General features: G+C 45.2%; 19 non-coding genes across 19 annotated transcripts; all 19 read right to left on the bottom strand.

The window, feature by feature from the left end:
* Positions 1–87: 87 nt before the first annotated feature.
* On the bottom strand, positions 88–177 carry trnar-ucu (transfer RNA arginine (anticodon UCU)). The gene is given in 2 exon segments: positions 88–123; positions 141–177. It is a non-coding gene; the product is annotated as a tRNA-Arg (tRNA).
* Positions 178–357: 180 nt separating this feature from the next.
* trnat-ugu (transfer RNA threonine (anticodon UGU)) lies at positions 358–431 on the bottom strand. Its single transcript has one exon. It is a non-coding gene; the product is annotated as a tRNA-Thr (tRNA).
* Positions 432–1022: 591 nt separating this feature from the next.
* Positions 1023–1096, bottom strand: trnat-cgu (transfer RNA threonine (anticodon CGU)). Its single transcript has one exon. It is a non-coding gene; the product is annotated as a tRNA-Thr (tRNA).
* A 644-nt stretch (positions 1097–1740) lies between these two features.
* Positions 1741–1830, bottom strand: trnar-ucu (transfer RNA arginine (anticodon UCU)). Its single transcript is given in 2 exon segments — positions 1741–1776; positions 1794–1830. It is a non-coding gene; the product is annotated as a tRNA-Arg (tRNA).
* Positions 1831–2010: 180 nt separating this feature from the next.
* On the bottom strand, positions 2011–2084 carry trnat-ugu (transfer RNA threonine (anticodon UGU)). The gene has a single exon. It is a non-coding gene; the product is annotated as a tRNA-Thr (tRNA).
* Positions 2085–2672: 588 nt separating this feature from the next.
* Positions 2673–2746, bottom strand: trnat-cgu (transfer RNA threonine (anticodon CGU)). Its single transcript has one exon. It is a non-coding gene; the product is annotated as a tRNA-Thr (tRNA).
* A 1596-nt stretch (positions 2747–4342) lies between these two features.
* On the bottom strand, positions 4343–4416 carry trnat-ugu (transfer RNA threonine (anticodon UGU)). The gene has a single exon. It is a non-coding gene; the product is annotated as a tRNA-Thr (tRNA).
* Positions 4417–4893: 477 nt separating this feature from the next.
* On the bottom strand, positions 4894–4967 carry trnat-agu (transfer RNA threonine (anticodon AGU)). The gene has a single exon. It is a non-coding gene; the product is annotated as a tRNA-Thr (tRNA).
* Positions 4968–5079: 112 nt separating this feature from the next.
* trnar-ucu (transfer RNA arginine (anticodon UCU)) lies at positions 5080–5169 on the bottom strand. The gene is given in 2 exon segments: positions 5080–5115; positions 5133–5169. It is a non-coding gene; the product is annotated as a tRNA-Arg (tRNA).
* Positions 5170–5349: 180 nt separating this feature from the next.
* On the bottom strand, positions 5350–5423 carry trnat-ugu (transfer RNA threonine (anticodon UGU)). Its single transcript has one exon. It is a non-coding gene; the product is annotated as a tRNA-Thr (tRNA).
* Positions 5424–6014: 591 nt separating this feature from the next.
* trnat-cgu (transfer RNA threonine (anticodon CGU)) lies at positions 6015–6088 on the bottom strand. The gene has a single exon. It is a non-coding gene; the product is annotated as a tRNA-Thr (tRNA).
* Positions 6089–6732: 644 nt separating this feature from the next.
* On the bottom strand, positions 6733–6822 carry trnar-ucu (transfer RNA arginine (anticodon UCU)). The gene is given in 2 exon segments: positions 6733–6768; positions 6786–6822. It is a non-coding gene; the product is annotated as a tRNA-Arg (tRNA).
* A 180-nt stretch (positions 6823–7002) lies between these two features.
* On the bottom strand, positions 7003–7076 carry trnat-ugu (transfer RNA threonine (anticodon UGU)). Its single transcript has one exon. It is a non-coding gene; the product is annotated as a tRNA-Thr (tRNA).
* Positions 7077–7664: 588 nt separating this feature from the next.
* trnat-cgu (transfer RNA threonine (anticodon CGU)) lies at positions 7665–7738 on the bottom strand. The gene has a single exon. It is a non-coding gene; the product is annotated as a tRNA-Thr (tRNA).
* A 2597-nt stretch (positions 7739–10335) lies between these two features.
* Positions 10336–10409, bottom strand: trnat-ugu (transfer RNA threonine (anticodon UGU)). The gene has a single exon. It is a non-coding gene; the product is annotated as a tRNA-Thr (tRNA).
* Positions 10410–11000: 591 nt separating this feature from the next.
* Positions 11001–11074, bottom strand: trnat-cgu (transfer RNA threonine (anticodon CGU)). The gene has a single exon. It is a non-coding gene; the product is annotated as a tRNA-Thr (tRNA).
* A 477-nt stretch (positions 11075–11551) lies between these two features.
* Positions 11552–11625, bottom strand: trnat-agu (transfer RNA threonine (anticodon AGU)). The gene has a single exon. It is a non-coding gene; the product is annotated as a tRNA-Thr (tRNA).
* Positions 11626–11739: 114 nt separating this feature from the next.
* trnar-ucu (transfer RNA arginine (anticodon UCU)) lies at positions 11740–11829 on the bottom strand. The gene is given in 2 exon segments: positions 11740–11775; positions 11793–11829. It is a non-coding gene; the product is annotated as a tRNA-Arg (tRNA).
* Positions 11830–12009: 180 nt separating this feature from the next.
* On the bottom strand, positions 12010–12083 carry trnat-ugu (transfer RNA threonine (anticodon UGU)). The gene has a single exon. It is a non-coding gene; the product is annotated as a tRNA-Thr (tRNA).
* Between the last annotated feature and the right edge of the window lie 4459 nt (positions 12084–16542).

Raw genomic sequence — 16542 nt, 5'->3', positions numbered from 1 at the left:
TGAGACTTAGAGTTTTATAACTGGAGGGGTGGCCAGAGAGCATATGTGTTTGTTTGTCAAGCGCCATTAACAGAATGCCAAAAGTAACGACTCTGGTGGGACTCGAACCCACAACCTTTGAATGGCCTCATCTTGCAGTCTAGAAGTCCAATGCGCTATCCATTGTGCCACAGAGCCATGTGTGGAGCTTTTTTTTCCTGGCTTGTGCCAGTCCGTTGAATTGAGTTCAGGCATTTGGGGAGCGGGAAGGACAAGATATGTGGGTCTCTCTGCAATTGATATGTGGTTGGAAAAGTGGAGGATCTGTAAGGGCTTCCTTTCCAAGAAAGAACCCACAGAGCAGAGCCACCTGTTAAAAGGCACTGCTGGGAATCGAACCTAGGATCTCCTGTTTACAAGACAAGCGCTTTGACCAGCTAAGCCACGGCGCCTTGCTGCATTGTTGACTTGAGTCAGAATTCTTCGGCAGCAGCTGAGGGGTGGTTGACAAATGAAATCGCATGCTGCTCTGACACTCCTCTGTACCGCCTGATTGCGCAAAGCAAAACCACACAACCCAAGGTGGTGTTTGATTACCATCAAAGACAGTGCTGGGATTTGAATTCAGTATGTCCTATTTACGACACAAGCTTTAACCAACTAAGCCACGGCGCCAACCTGCACACACTCTCCCAGGGAGCGGCACTTAGAGGATTAAAGCATCCAGATAAGAGGCCAACGGCCAGGCTCTGCACAGCCCAAAATGTTTTTTTTTTGACAACTGATTTGGGGTGGCCAGCTAGCCTCTGGGATTGTTGGCCAAGTGCCATTAGTTAACCTTTGAATGCCCTCATCTGGCAGTCTAGAAGTCCAGTTTGCTATCTATTGTGCCACAGTGCCTGTCAGCAACTGTTGACCTGTTCAAAAGAGCATCAGCATTATCAGGATCTGATTTGGAAATGGAATTGCCTGCTGCCTTTGCTATCCCTGTTTGCAGTCAGATCTCAGAAAAGAACATGCTTGAGGCACACAAGGGATGCTAAAGGCACCGCTGGGATTTGAACCCAGGATCTCCTGTTTACGAGACAGACGCTTTAACCAACTAAGCCACAGCACCAAGCAGAGCATTCAGATGGTGAGTAAGTTTATCAAAATATCCAGCAGTGAGGACAAAGGTCCACGGGCTGGTCAGCTTATGAGATTTTTCACAACTTTCTGTTGCCCGAGGATATAAGCGTGCAATTTAATGATAAACAAAAGTCCAGAAGTCACCAATCTGTTTTGACTCAAACCCACAAACATCATATGGCGTCAAACCGCAGACTAATAGTCCAATGCACTACACTCTGCGCCACATGCAGTAGCTCCTTCCAGGCTTGCAGCAGTCCTAAACCAAGGATCACGTGTTTGCAAGGCAAGCGCTTTGACCAGCTGAGCCATGCTGCATTGCTGAGATGACTCTGGGCAGCATTCGTCGGCAGCATCTGAGGGGTGGTTCGCAAATTAAATTGCATGCTGCTCTAGCACTCCTCTGCACCCCTTTTTACAGAGAGCAAAACCTCATGGCCCAAGGCAGCACTTGATCACCAGCAAAGGCACCGCTGGGATTCAAACCCAGTATCTCATATTTACTAGACAGGCAATTTAACCAACTAAGCCACAGCACCAACTTGCATATAACTTGTTTTATAACTCTGGAGGGGTGGCCAGAGAGCATATGTGTTTGTTGGCCAAGAGCCATTAAAAGAATGCCAAAAGTAATGACTCTGGTGGGACTCGAACCCACAACCTTTGAATGGCCTCATCTGGCAGTCTAGAAGTCCAATGCGCTATCCATTGCGCCACAGAGCCATGCATGGAGATTTTTTTTCCTGGCTTGTGCCAGTCCGTTGAATTGAGTTCAGGCATTTGGGGAGCGGGAAGGACAAGATATGTGGGTCTCTCTGCAATTGGTATGTGGTTGGAAAAGTGGAGGATCTGTAAGGGCTTCCTTTCCAAGAAAGAACCCACAGAGCAGAGCCGCCTGTTAAAAGGCACCGCTGGGAATCGAACCCAGGATCTCCTGTTTACAAGACAAGCGCTTTGACCAGCTAAGCCACGGCGCCTTGCTGTATTGTTGACTTGGGTCAGAGTTCTTCGGCAGCAGCTGAGGGGTGGTTGACAAATGAAATCGCGTGCTGCTCTGACGCTCCTCTGTACCGCCTGATTGCGCAAAGCAAACCACACAACTCAAGGTGGTGTTTGATTACCAGCAAAGACAGTGCTGGGATTTAAATTCAATATGTCCTATTTACGACACAAGCTTTAACCAACTAAGCCATGGCTCCAACCTGCACACACTCTCCCAGGGAGAGGCACTTAGAGGATTAAAGCATCCAGATAAGAGGCCAACGGCCAGGCTCTGCACAGCCCAAAATGTTTTTTTTGACAACTGATTCGGGGTGGCCAGCTAGCCTCTGGGATTGTTGGCCAAGTGCCATTAGTTAACCTTTGAATGCCCTCATCTGGCAGTCTAGAAGTCCAGTTTGCAATCTATTGTGCCACAGAGCCTGTCAGCAACTGTTAACCTGTTCAAAAGAGCATCAGCATTATCAGGATCTGATTTGGAAATGGAATTGCCTGCTGCCTTTGCTATCCCTGTTTGCAGTCCGATCTCAGAAAAGCACATGCTTAAGGCACACAAGGGATGCTAAAGGCACTGCTGGGATTTGAACCCAGGATCTCCTGTTTACGCGACAGACGCTTTAACCAACTAAGCCACGGCACCAAGCCGAGCACTCCGATAGTGAATAAGTTTATTAAAATATCCAGCAGTGAGGACAAAGGTCCACGGGCTGGTCAGCTTATGAGATTTTTCACAACTTTCTGTTGCCCGAGGGCATAAGCGTGCAATTTAATGATAAACGAAAGGCCAGAAGTCACCAATCTGTTTTGACTCAAACCCACAAATTTAATATTGCCTCAAACCGCAGACTAATAGTCCAATGCGCTACACTCTGCGCCACATGCAGTAGCTCCTTCCAGGCTTGCAGCAGTCCTAAACCAAGGATCACTTGTTTGCAAGGCAAGCTCTTTGACCAGTTGAGCCATGCTGCATTGTTGAGATGACTCTGGGCAGCATTCTTCGGCAGCATCTGAGGGGTGGTTCACAAATTAAATTGCATGCTGCTCTAGCACTCCTCTGCACCCCCTTTTTACAGAGAGCAAAACCTCACAGCCCAAGGCGGCACTTGATCACCAGCAAAGGCACCGCTGGCATTAAAACCCAGGATCTCCTGTTTACTAGACAGGCGCTTTAACCAACTAAGCCAAAGCACCAACTTGCATGTACCCAGTAAGAAAGTGAGACTTAGAGTTTTATAACTGGAGGGGTGGCCAGAGAGCATATGTGTTTGTTTGTCAAGTGCCATTAACAGAATGCCAAAAGTAACGAGTCTGGTGGGAGTCGAACCCACAACCTTTGAATGGCCTCATCTGGCAGTCTAGAAGTCCAATGAGCTATCCATTGCGCCACAGAGCCATGTGTGGAGCTTTTTTTTCCTGGCTTGTGCCAGTCCGTTGAATTGAGTTCAGGCATTTGGGGAGCGGGAAGGACAAGATATGTGGGTCTCTCTGCAATTGGTATGTGGTTGGAAAAGTGGAGGATCTGTAAGGGCTTCCTTTCCAAGAAAGAACCCACAGAGCAGAGCCACCTGTTAAAAGGCACTGCTGGGAATCAAAGCCAGGATCTCCTGTTTACAAGACAAGCGCTTTGACCAGCTAAGCCACGGCGCTTTGCTGCGTTGTTGACTTGAGTCAGAATTCTTCGGCAGCAGATAAGGGTTGGTTGACAAATGAAATCGCATGCTGCTCTGACACTCCTCTGTACCGCCTGATTGCGCAAAGCAAAACCACACAACCCAAGGTGGTGTTTGATTAACAGCAAAGACAGTGCTGGGATTTGAATTCAGTATGTCCTATTTACGACACAAGCTTTAACCAACTAAGCCACGGCGCCAACCTGCACACACTCTCCCAGGGAGCGGCACTTAGAGGATTAAAGCATCCAGATAAGAGGCCAACGGCCAGGCTCTGCACAGCCTAAAATAGTTTTTTTGACAACTGATTTGGGGTGGCCAGCTAGCCTCTGGGATTGTTGGCCAAGTGCCATTAGTTAACCTTTGAATGCCCTCATCTGGCAGTCTAGAAGTCCAGTTTGCTATCTATTGTGCCACAGAGCCTGTCAGCAACTGTTGACCTGTTCAAAAGAGCATCAGCATTATCAGGATCTGACTTGGAAATGGAATTGCCTGCTGCCTTTGCTATCCCTGTTTGCAGTCCGATCTCAGAAAAGCACATGCTTGAGGCACACAAGGGATGCTAAAGTCACCGCCGGGATTTGAACCCAGGATCTCCTGTTTACAAGACAGACGCTTTAACCAACTAAGCCACTGCACCAAGCAGAGCACTTGGAGGGTGAGTAAGTTGATCAAAACATCCAGCGGTGAGGACAAAGGTCCAAGGGCTGGTCAGCTTATGAGATTTTTCACAACTTTCTGTTGCCCGAGTGCATAAGCGTGCAATTTAATGATAAACGAAAGGCCAGAAGTCACCAATCTGTTTTGACTCAAACCCACAAATTTAATATTGCCTCAAACCGCAGACTAATAGTCCAATGCGCTACACTCTGCGCCACATGCAGTAGCTCCTTCCAGGCTTGCAGCAGTCCTAAACCAAGGATCACTTGTTTGCAAGGCAAGCTCTTTGACCAGTTGAGCCATGCTGCATTGTTGAGATGACTCTGGGCAGCATTCTTCGGCAGCATCTGAAGGGTGGTTCACAAATTAAATTGCATGCTGCTCTAGCACTCCTCTGCACCCCCTTTTTACAGAGAGCAAAACCTCACAGCCCAACGCGGCACTTGATCACCAGCAAAGGCACCGCTGGCATTCAAACCCAGGATCTCCTGTTTACTAGACAGGTGCTTTAACCAACTAAGCCACAGCACCAACTTGCGTGTACCCAGTAAGAAAGTGAGACTTAGAGTTTTATAACTGGAGGGGTGGCCAGAGAGCATATGTGTTTGTTTGTCAAGCGCCATTAACAGAATGCCAAAAGTAACGACTCTGGTGGGACTCGAACCCACAACCTTTGAACGGCCTCATCTTGCAGTCTAGAAGTCCAATGCGCTATCCATTGTGCCACAGAGCCATGTGTGGAGCTTTTTTTTCCTGGCTTGTGCCAGTCCGTTGAATTGAGTTCAGGCATTTGGGGAGCGGGAAGGACAAGATATGTGGGTCTCTCTGCAATTGATATGTGGTTGGAAAAGTGGAGGATCTGTAAGGGCTTCCTTTCCAAGAAAGAACCCACAGAGCAGAGCCACCTGTTAAAAGGCACTGCTGGGAATCGAACCCAGGATCTCCTGTTTACAAGACAAGCGCTTTGACCAGCTAAGCCACGGCACCTTGCTGCATTGTTGACTTGAGTCAGAATTCTTCAGCAGCAGCTGAGGGGTGGTTGACAAATGAAATCGCATGCTGCTCTGACACTCCTCTGTACCGCCTGATTGCGCAAAGCAAAACCACACAACCCAAGGTGGTGTTTGATTACCATCAAAGACAGTGCTGGGATTTGAATTCAGTATGTCCTATTTACGACACAAGCTTTAACCAACTAAGCCACGGCGCCAACCTGCACACACTCTCCCAGGGAGCGGCACTTAGAGGATTAAAGCATCCAGATAAGAGGCCAACGGCCAGGCTCTGCACAGCCCAAAATGTTTTTTTTTTGACAACTGATTTGGGGTGGCCAGCTAGCCTCTGGGATTGTTGGCCAAGTGCCATTAGTTAACCTTTGAATGCCCTCATCTGGCAGTCTAGAAGTCCAGTTTGCTATCTATTGTGCCACAGTGCCTGTCAGCAACTGTTGACCTGTTCAAAAGAGCATCAGCATTATCAGGATCTGATTTGGAAATGGAATTGCCTGCTGCCTTTGCTATCCCTGTTTGCAGTCAGATCTCAGAAAAGAACATGCTTGAGGCACACAAGGGATGCTAAAGGCACCGCTGGGATTTGAACCCAGGATCTCCTGTTTACGAGACAGACGCTTTAACCAACTAAGCCACAGCACCAAGCAGAGCATTCAGATGGTGAGTAAGTTTATCAAAATATCCAGCAGTGAGGACAAAGGTCCACGGGCTGGTCAGCTTATGAGATTTTTCACAACTTTCTGTTGCCCGAGGATATAAGCGTGCAATTTAATGATAAACAAAAGTCCAGAAGTCACCAATCTGTTTTGACTCAAACCCACAAACATCATATGGCGTCAAACCGCAGACTAATAGTCCAATGCACTACACTCTGTGCCACATGCAGTAGCTCCTTCCAGGCTTGCAGCAGTCCTAAACCAAGGATCACGTGTTTGCAAGGCAAGCGCTTTGACCAGCTGAGCCATGCTGCATTGCTGAGATGACTCTGGGCAGCATTCGTCGGCAGCATCTGAGGGGTGGTTCGCAAATTAAATTGCATGCTGCTCTAGCACTCCTCTGCACCCCTTTTTACAGAGAGCAAAACCTCATGGCCCAAGGCAGCACTTGATCACCAGCAAAGGCACCGCTGGGATTCAAACCCAGTATCTCCTATTTACTAGACAGGCAATTTAACCAACTAAGCCACAGCACCAACTTGCATATAACTTGTTTTATAACTCTGGAGGGGTGGCCAGAGAGCATATGTGTTTGTTGGCCAAGAGCCATTAAAAGAATGCCAAAAGTAATGACTCTGGTGGGACTCGAACCCACAACCTTTGAATGGCCTCATCTGGCAGTCTAGAAGTCCAATGCGCTATCCATTGCGCCACAGAGCCATGCATGGAGATTTTTTTTCCTGGCTTGTGCCAGTCCGTTGAATTGAGTTCAGGCATTTGGGGAGCGGGAAGGACAAGATATGTGGGTCTCTCTGCAATTGGTATGTGGTTGGAAAAGTGGAGGATCTGTAAGGGCTTCCTTTCCAAGAAAGAACCCACAGAGCAGAGCCGCCTGTTAAAAGGCACCGCTGGGAATCGAACCCAGGATCTCCTGTTTACAAGACAAGCGCTTTGACCAGCTAAGCCACGGCGCCTTGCTGTATTGTTGACTTGGGTCAGAGTTCTTCGGCAGCAGCTGAGGGGTGGTTGACAAATGAAATCGCATGCTGCTCTGACGCTCCTCTGTACCGCCTGATTGCGCAAAGCAAACCACACAACTCAAGGTGGTGTTTGATTACCAGCAAAGACAGTGCTGGGATTTAAATTCAATATGTCCTATTTACGACACAAGCTTTAACCAACTAAGCCATGGCTCCAACCTGCACACACTCTCCCAGGGAGAGGCACTTAGAGGATTAAAGCATCCAGATAAGAGGCCAACGGCCAGGCTCTGCACAGCCCAAAATGTTTTTTTTGACAACTGATTCGGGGTGGCCAGCTAGCCTCTGGGATTGTTGGCCAAGTGCCATTAGTTAACCTTTGAATGCCCTCATCTGGCAGTCTAGAAGTCCAGTTTGCAATCTATTGTGCCACAGAGCCTGTCAGCAACTGTTAACCTGTTCAAAAGAGCATCAGCATTATCAGGATCTGATTTGGAAATGGAATTGCCTGCTGCCTTTGCTATCCCTGTTTGCAGTCCGATCTCAGAAAAGCACATGCTTAAGGCACACAAGGGATGCTAAAGGCACTGCTGGGATTTGAACCCAGGATCTCCTGTTTACGAGACAGACGCTTTAACCAACTAAGCCACGGCACCAAGCCGAGCACTCCGATAGTGAATAAGTTTATTAAAATATCCAGCAGTGAGGACAAAGGTCCACGGGCTGGTCAGCTTATGAGATTTTTCACAACTTTCTGTTGCCCGAGGGCATAAGCGTGCAATTTAATGATAAACGAAAGGCCAGAAGTCACCAATCTGTTTTGACTCAAACCCACAAATTTAATATTGCCTCAAACCGCAGACTAATAGTCCAATGCGCTACACTCTGCGCCACATGCAGTAGCTCCTTCCAGGCTTGCAGCAGTCCTAAACCAAGGATCACTTGTTTGCAAGGCAAGCTCTTTGACCAGTTGAGCCATGCTGCATTGTTGAGATGACTCTGGGCAGCATTCTTCGACAGCATCTGAGGGGTGGTTCACAAATTAAATTGCATGCTGCTCTAGCACTCCTCTGCACCCCCTTTTTACAGAGAGCAAAACCTCACAGCCCAAGGCGGCACTTGATCACCAGCAAAGGCACCGCTGGCATTAAAACCCAGGATCTCCTGTTTACTAGACAGGCGCTTTAACCAACTAAGCCAAAGCACCAACTTGCATGTACCCAGTAAGAAAGTGAGACTTAGAGTTTTATAACTGGAGGGGTGGCCAGAGAGCATATGTGTTTGTTTGTCAAGTGCCATTAACAGAATGCCAAAAGTAACGAGTCTGGTGGGAGTCGAACCCACAACCTTTGAATGGCCTCATCTGGCAGTCTAGAAGTCCAATGAGCTATCCATTGCGCCACAGAGCCATGTGTGGAGCTTTTTTTTCCTGGCTTGTGCCAGTCCGTTGAATTGAGTTCAGGCATTTGGGGAGCGGGAAGGACAAGATATGTGGGTCTCTCTGCAATTGGTATGTGGTTGGAAAAGTGGAGGATCTGTAAGGGCTTCCTTTCCAAGAAAGAACCCACAGAGCAGAGCCACCTGTTAAAAGGCACTGCTGGGAATCAAAGCCAGGATCTCCTGTTTACAAGACAAGCGCTTTGACCAGCTAAGCCACGGCGCTTTGCTGCGTTGTTGACTTGAGTCAGAATTCTTCGGCAGCAGATAAGGGGTGGTTGACAAATGAAATCGCATGCTGCTCTGACACTCCTCTGTACCGCCTGATTGCGCAAAGCAAAACCACACAACCCAAGGTGGTGTTTGATTACCAGCAAAGACAGTGCTGGGATTTGAATTCAGTATGTCCTATTTACGACACAAGCTTTAACCAACTAAGCCACGGCGCCAACCTGCACACACTCTCCCAGGGAGTGGCACTTAGAGGATTAAAGCATCCAGATAAGAGACCAACGGCCAGGCTCTGCACAGCCCAAAATGTTTTTTTTGACAACTGATTTGGGGTGGCCAGCTAGCCTCTGGGATTGTTGGCCAAGTGCCATTAATTAACCTTTGAATGCCCTCATCTGGCAGTCTAGAAGTCCAGTTTGCTATCTATTGTGCCACAGAGCCTGTCAGCAACTGTTGACCTGTTCAAAAGAGCATCAGCATTATCAGGATCTGATTTGGAAATGGAATTGCCTGCTGCCTTTGCTATCCCTGTTTGCAGTCCGATCTCAGAAAAGCACATGCTTGAGGCACACAAGGGATACTGAAGGCACCTCTGGTATTGGAATCCAGGATCACCCGTTTACGAAACAGACGCTTTAACCAACTAAGCCACAGCACCAAGCAGAGCACTCAGATGGTGAGTAAGTTTATCAAAATATCCAGCAGTGAGGACAAAGGTCCACGGGCTGGTCAGCTTATGAGATTTTTCACAACTTTCTGTTGCCCGAGGGCATAAGCGTGCAATTTAATGATAAACAAAAGGCCAGAAGTCACCAATCTGTTTTGACTCAAACCCACAAACTTCATATGGCGTCAAACCGCAGACTAATAGTCCAATGCACTAACCTCTGCGCCAAATGCAGTAGCTCCTTCCAGGCTTGCAGCAGTCCTAAACCAAGGATCACGTGTTTGCAAGGCAAGCTCTTTGACCAGCTGAGCCATGCTGCATTGCTGAGATGACTCTGGGCAGCATTCTTCGGCAGCATCTGAGGGGTGGTTCGCAAATTAAATTGCATGCTGCTCTAGCACTCCTCTGCACCCACTTTTTGCAGAGAGCAAAACCTCACAGCCCAAGGCGGCACTTGATCACCAGCAAAGGCACCGCTGGGAGTCGAAACCAGGATATCCTGTTTACTAGAAAGGCGCTTTAACCAACTAAGCCACAGCACCAACTTGCATGTACCCAGTAAGAAAGTGAGACTTAGAGTTTTATAACTCTGGAGGGGTGGCCAGAGAGAATATGTGTTTGTTGGCCAAGCGCAATTAACAGAATGCCAAAAGTAATGACTCTGGTGGGACTCGAACCCACAACCTTTGAATGGCCTCATCTGGCAGTCTAGAAGTCCAATGCGCTATCCATTGCGCCACGTGTGGAGCTTTTTTTTCCTGGCTTGTGCCAGTCCGTTGAATTGAGTTCAGGCATTTGGGGAGCGGGAAGGACAAGATATGTGGGTCTCTCTGCAATTGGTATGTGGTTGGAAAAGTGGAGGATCTGTAAGGGCTTCCTTTCCAAGAAAGAACCCACAGAACAGAGCCACCTGTTAAAAGGCACTGCTGGGAATCGAACCCAGGGTCTCCTGTTTACAAGACAAGCGCTTTGACCAGCTAAGCCACGGCGCCTTGCTGCGTTGTTGACTTCAGTCAGAATTCTTCGGCAGCAGATGAGGGGTGGTTGACAAATGAAATCGCATGCTGCTCTGACGCTCCTCTGTACCGCCTGATTGCGCAAAGCAAAACCACACAACCCAAGGTGGTGTTTGATTAACAGCAAAGACAGTGCTGGGATTTGAATTCAGTATGTCCTATTTACGACACAAGCTTTAACCAACTAAGCCACAGCGCCAACCTGCACACACTCTCCCAGGGAGCGGCACTTAGAGGATTAAAGCATCCAGATAAGAGGCCAACGGCCAGGCTCTGCACAGCCTAAAATAGTTTTTTTGACAACTGATTCGGGGTGGCCAGCTAGCCTATGGGTTTGTTGGCCAAGTGCCATTAGTTAACCTTTGAATTGACTCATCTAGCAGTCTAGAAGTCCAGTTTGCTATCTATTGTGCCACAGAGCCTGTCAGCAACTGTTGACATGTTCAAAAGAGCATCAGCATTATCAGGATCTGATTTGGAAATGGAATTGCCTGCTGCCTTTGCTATCCCTGTTTGCAGTCCGATCTCAGAAAAGCACATGCTTGAGGCAGACACGAGGGATGCTAAAGGCACCGCTGGGATTTGAACCCAGGATCTCCTGTTTACGAGACAGACGCTTTAACCAACTAAGCCACGGCACCAAGAAGAGCACTGGGAGGGTGAGTAAGTTGATCAAAACATCCAGCGGTGAGGACAAAAGTCCAAGGGCTGGTCAGCTTATGAGATTTTTCACAACTTTCTGTTGCCCGAGGGCGTAAGAGTGCAATTTAATGATAAACGAAAGGCCAGAAGTCACCAATCTGTTTTGACTCAAACCCACAAATTTAATATTGCCTCAAACCGCAGACTAATAGTCCAATGCGCTACACTATGCGCCACATGCAGTAGCTCCTTCCAGGCTTGCAGCAGTCCTAAACCAAGGATCACTTGTTTGCAAGGCAAGCTGTTTGACCAGTTGAGCCATGCTGCATTGTTGAGATGACTCTGGGCAGCATTCTTCGGCAGCATCTGAGGGGTGGTTCACAAATTAAATTGCATGCTGCTCTAGCACTCCTCTGCACCCCCTTTTTACAGAGAGCAAAACCTCACAGCCCAAGGCAGCACTTGATCACCAGCAAAGGCACCGCTGGGATTCGAACCCAGGATATCCTGTTTACTAGAAAGGCGCTTTAACCAACTAAGCCACAGCACCAACTTGCATGTACCCAGTAAGAAAGTGAGACTAAGAGTTTTATAACTCTGGAGGGGTGGCCAGAGAGAATATGTGTTTGTTGGCCAAGCGCCATTAACAGAATGCCAAAAGTAATGACTCTGGTGGGACTCGAACCCCCAACCTTTGAATGGCCTCATCTGGCAGTCTAGAAGTCCAATGCGCTATCCATTGCGCCACAGAGCCATGTGTGGAGCTTTTTTTTTCTGGCTTGTGCCAGTCCGTTGAATTGAGTTCAGGCATTTGGGTAGCGGGAAGGACAAGATATGTGGGTCTCTCTGCAATTGGTATGTGGTTGGAAAAGTGGAGGATCTGTAAGGGCTTCCTTTCCAAGAAAGAATCCACAGAGCAGAGCCACCTGTTAAAAGGCACTGCTGGGAATCGAACCCAGGATCTCCTGTTTACAAGACAAGCGCTTTGACCAGCTAAGCCACGGCGCCTTGCTGCGTTATTGACTTGAGTCAGAATTCTTCGGCAGCAGCTGAGGGGTGGTTGACAAATGAAATCGCATGCTGCTCTGACGCTCCTCTGTACCGCCTGATTGCGCAAAGCAAAACCACACAACCCAAGGTGGTGTTTGATTACCAGCAAAGACAGTGCTGGGATTTGAATTCAGTATGTCCTATTTACGACACAAGCTTTAACTAACTAAGCCACGGCGCCAACCTGCACACACTCTCCCAGGGAGCGGCACTTAGAGGATTAAAGCATCCAGATAAGAGTCCAACGGCCAGGCTCTGCACAGCCTAAAATAGTTTTTTTGACAACTGATTCGGGGTGGCCAGCTAGCCTATGGGTTTGTTGGCCAAGTGCCATTAGTTAACCTTTGAATGGACTCATCTGGCAGTCTAGAAGTCCAGTTTGCTATCTATTGTGCCACAGAGCCTTTCAGCAACTGTTGACCTGTTCAAAAGAGCATCAGTATTATCAGGATCTGATTTGGAAATGGAATTACCTGCTGCCTTTGCTATCCCTGTTTGTGTGGAAGATTTTTATTGGTCAATATGTAAACTAATCAGGCATAATCAATGTGACTCTAGCCATTTATGTATGAAGTTATTCTACTGTTATAATCATGCATTTGACTGTATGTAGAGGCCTGCCTGAGAATGGAATGTGCAGAGAGTGCAGGGGTATAGTATAAGGTGCATCTGCACACTCTATTTGGACATTAGACAAAATATATGATCAGACCTCCTTGGTGCAGACATTACCAAAATACAGCATATAGTAAAGTTGGACACCCTATTTTGACATAAGACAAAATATATGATTAGGCCTCCTCGTTTCACTTAAAATAAATTCTACATCCTAAAAGCAAGCTGGAGAGACCGCCATAAAAGGTAAAAGAGTTGATAAACAGAACCATATGCATGAAATGTATTGAACATGGGCACGCCTTCAGAAGCACTGTATAAAATAGAGAACCGACACAGACTCGACAGACTGTTCTGCAGAGCTTTCTCGGTTTTATTTTCTCTTGAAAATAAAATCTTTCTTATGGAAACAAAACCCCGAGACAGTGTGATTCCTCAGATCCATGGCAGACGAAAATACACTACATTTGGCGACCACGAAGGGACTGGAAAGGAGCAGCAGAGTGGACGGCCGCTTTTGGGCTGACTGATGAGCAACACACACACACAGTGGTGGCCACCATAGAATATAAGGTAAGCATTTTTGCTTATATAATTAGTGTGTGTTGTTGACCGGTCAATTCTGAGCGGTAAGGTCACTTAAAATCTGCTCTTCCAAATTTAGAACTAATTAAATAAAAATGGAGGGTTTTGTTTCCAGAAGAAAAACTGCATATACATATTTGGTTTACTGAAAGGTCTTTTGGAAAAGGCCTGATTTTAATCTGGATAGTGTAGGCAGAAATACATTGCATGCAATGGTCTGTGTTCATTGTGGGCTGGGCCTATAAGGGACAGCAATACACGTGAGCCAGATGTATTATAGAGGAAAAGTCCTTTGGATACCGCTCTGTATATGTAAGATACAGAGGTCTGAAACGGAAAGGCGGAAAAAGTCCTTAGGGAAGGCAGAAAATCCTGTATAGTACTGATTTTTACTTTGTTGAGGAAGTGTATCAGTGAAAGAGCGAGTAGAGCTGACAGGTCACTCAGGAGAGTGTAGAGTACTCTGTATTTATGTACGTTTTAATGTAAGTGTCTGTGTGACTGGCTGTGTTGGTGTGAGAATATAGATTCTATATCTGGTGGAGCAAGAGGTGCTCTCCCCTCCTGGACCATCACTTGAGAGTGATTAGGTTACAGAGACGGATAAGTGCAGGAGCACTAAAACAATAAAGTTAACTGTATGAATGTTGTTTTAGAGAAAAAATAAATAAAAATGTTCCAAGAAAGGGACTGTGCAGAATATAAAAATAATAATAAATTAATTAAAATAAGATATGCATTTATTATTTAATAACTTATATTAATAGATGAATTTAAAAGATGCATGTGCATAAAACTTAATATCTAATATGTGAAGACATCTAAAATTTGTATCTTGTTATCCCTGGGATACAGTATGAAAGTTTATCCATTACAGAGTTTCAGAGATTGGGCTTGTGTAAATTAAATAAATAAATTAATTAATTAAAATAAATAACTTGTGCAATGCGGAATGAGAGCAAGATTGGGTGACCAAGTTAATAGACATTTTGATTCAAAAGCCATAGGCATTTTACAAAAAGGAAGGGAACTAGTTGCTCAAATATTTAAATTAAATTATTTTATTTGCAATAATAGGAATTATTTTATGTTGGTTAGGAAACATTAATTTAACAATACCAGTCTTTATTTTACGATATGCATGTCATGCTGTTATAAAAGGGGTTATTTTGTTTTATTGCAGTATACTTAGATAATAAAGGTAGCTGATTTCTGAATTTTGCAAAGAAGAAAAAAATGCTTGCTATTTTCCTGCAATGAAGAACTTGCTTTACTAACATAGAATAAGAGAACTGCTGTTTTCAACCAGATGATTTTGTTTTTACTAAGGAAGCACTGAAAGAAGAGGTTGAAAAGTGAAAATTAGAAAAAGAGCTGACTGCTCAGACAAAATTTGGTCAGAAGTTACATAGCTACATTTGATTAATGCAGTCTCTGAGTGTTAAAATTTCAGATGACTTCTGGAACAGTGCCTTGACAAAAGGACCCAATGAGCTGGAGTCTGTCGAGAAATGGCAAAGCAGCAAACACAGCTGCAGAGAGAAGAAGAGGGAGGGGCTGATGGACACTATACCTCCTGAAAGAGGAGAGCAATCTTCAGCATGGAGAAAGACTGAAGCAAAGCAGGAAAAGGTGAATCTTTCACTTGAGACTTTTCCTGAGGGTGAAGATAACATTGTGAACTACAGAACTCTGGCAGAAAGCAACCAGAAGCCAGACTGAGAAGAAGCAGAGAACCAACAGAGACCATACACCACAACATCAGGTCTTTGAGTGCCATCACAGACTGACGACCCAGTGCAACAGCCCAGGCTGATGATGTCACCAGAAGGACTTCCATCCCTTCAGTGCACAGGTGCTGCATATTCAATGAACACTAGAGAGACTGCTTCAAATGTTAATTATTTTATTTCATTATTTTATTAACTATTTTAATATTGATTATTCACTGGTCTCACAGCACTTCTTTAAATTCAGTGTTTTAACTAACATTCTCAATCTGCTTTTCAATAGGTTCCAGTCCAGACAGACAGAAGTGAGTACTTGACTCACCAATCAGATAAACACGGAGCTGGATTTGGCATAATAAGGCCTATTTCATTAACCAACTAGGGGAAAATGCACAACTGAATACTTGACAACAATGCTGAGCTCTTTGGGGAAAAAATAAAAAAGGGTATCTAAATGCAAAATAGGGAAATAAATATATATATATATATATATATATATATATATATATATATATATATATATATATATATATATATATATATATATATATATGGTTGAGAAAATAGAAATATTGGTCACTCCATTTTGTTTAAAGGTAACTTTCTAGGGTTAGATTTAGTGAAATAATAAAACTTATTCCAAAGATCCAAAATCTAGAAATCAAATATGCTGTAATCACTGGGGATAACAAGATGGAAATGTTGATGGTCATGGATCCTAAATTATGCAGAGATCTCCAATCCGGTTCTCAGAGTAGCTCATGAGCAATAACAAAAAAGTATTTGACTAAACTTTAAATTAGACAAACACGTGATATTTGCGAAATTATAATTGGCTCTCTCAAATGCCCAATGCCTAGGCCTAATATTCTAAACAAATCATTCTATTAGATTTTGAAGAAAGAAAGGAAAGAAAGAAGAAAAAGAGGTTTATACAGCGGTGTTAAACTAAACTTTATGGTGACTGATATTGCCCAGTTGTATGACATCTAGAAACTATGTGGAATGATAGCAGGTCTACGCTAAGTAGAGTCTAACATAAAAGGTTCATGTTATCCTACACAAAATGTGCCGTTCCACAGCTAAAATAATTAATTTCACAATCAGATGACATTTTGAGAAAAAATATGTTTTTGGCCAAAAAGGGGTGTGAAAGTGTGTGAAAAAGTATGAATGATGGTTTTGTATGGCATGAACAGAGTGTCTGACGAGACACTGAGGCAATTCAATCAATTTGCCAAAACAGCTGTATACAAATATGAATGTGGGCCCAAGCGTATAACATGGGAAGGCAGAGCAAAGCAAGCTTGCTCTGTCCACCCCACATCTAACTTTCCTTTTCAGCATATCATGATGGAGCTGATTCTGTGTCAAAAGGATAAAATATTGTCTTTCTGACTGTTAAAATAAATAAAGTGGGTTGAGTGTTTTCCAGGTCAAAAGGCCTATGCTACTGAGCAAGATAGGAAATTATCCAGTAATATAAT

The sequence above is a fragment of the Carassius carassius genome, chromosome 28 (assembly GCF_963082965.1).
Source record: "Carassius carassius chromosome 28, fCarCar2.1, whole genome shotgun sequence".
Lineage (NCBI taxonomy): Eukaryota > Metazoa > Chordata > Actinopteri > Cypriniformes > Cyprinidae > Carassius > Carassius carassius.
The sequence above is the reverse complement of the archived record's forward strand: the minus strand, read 5'-3'. Positions and strand labels throughout refer to the sequence as shown.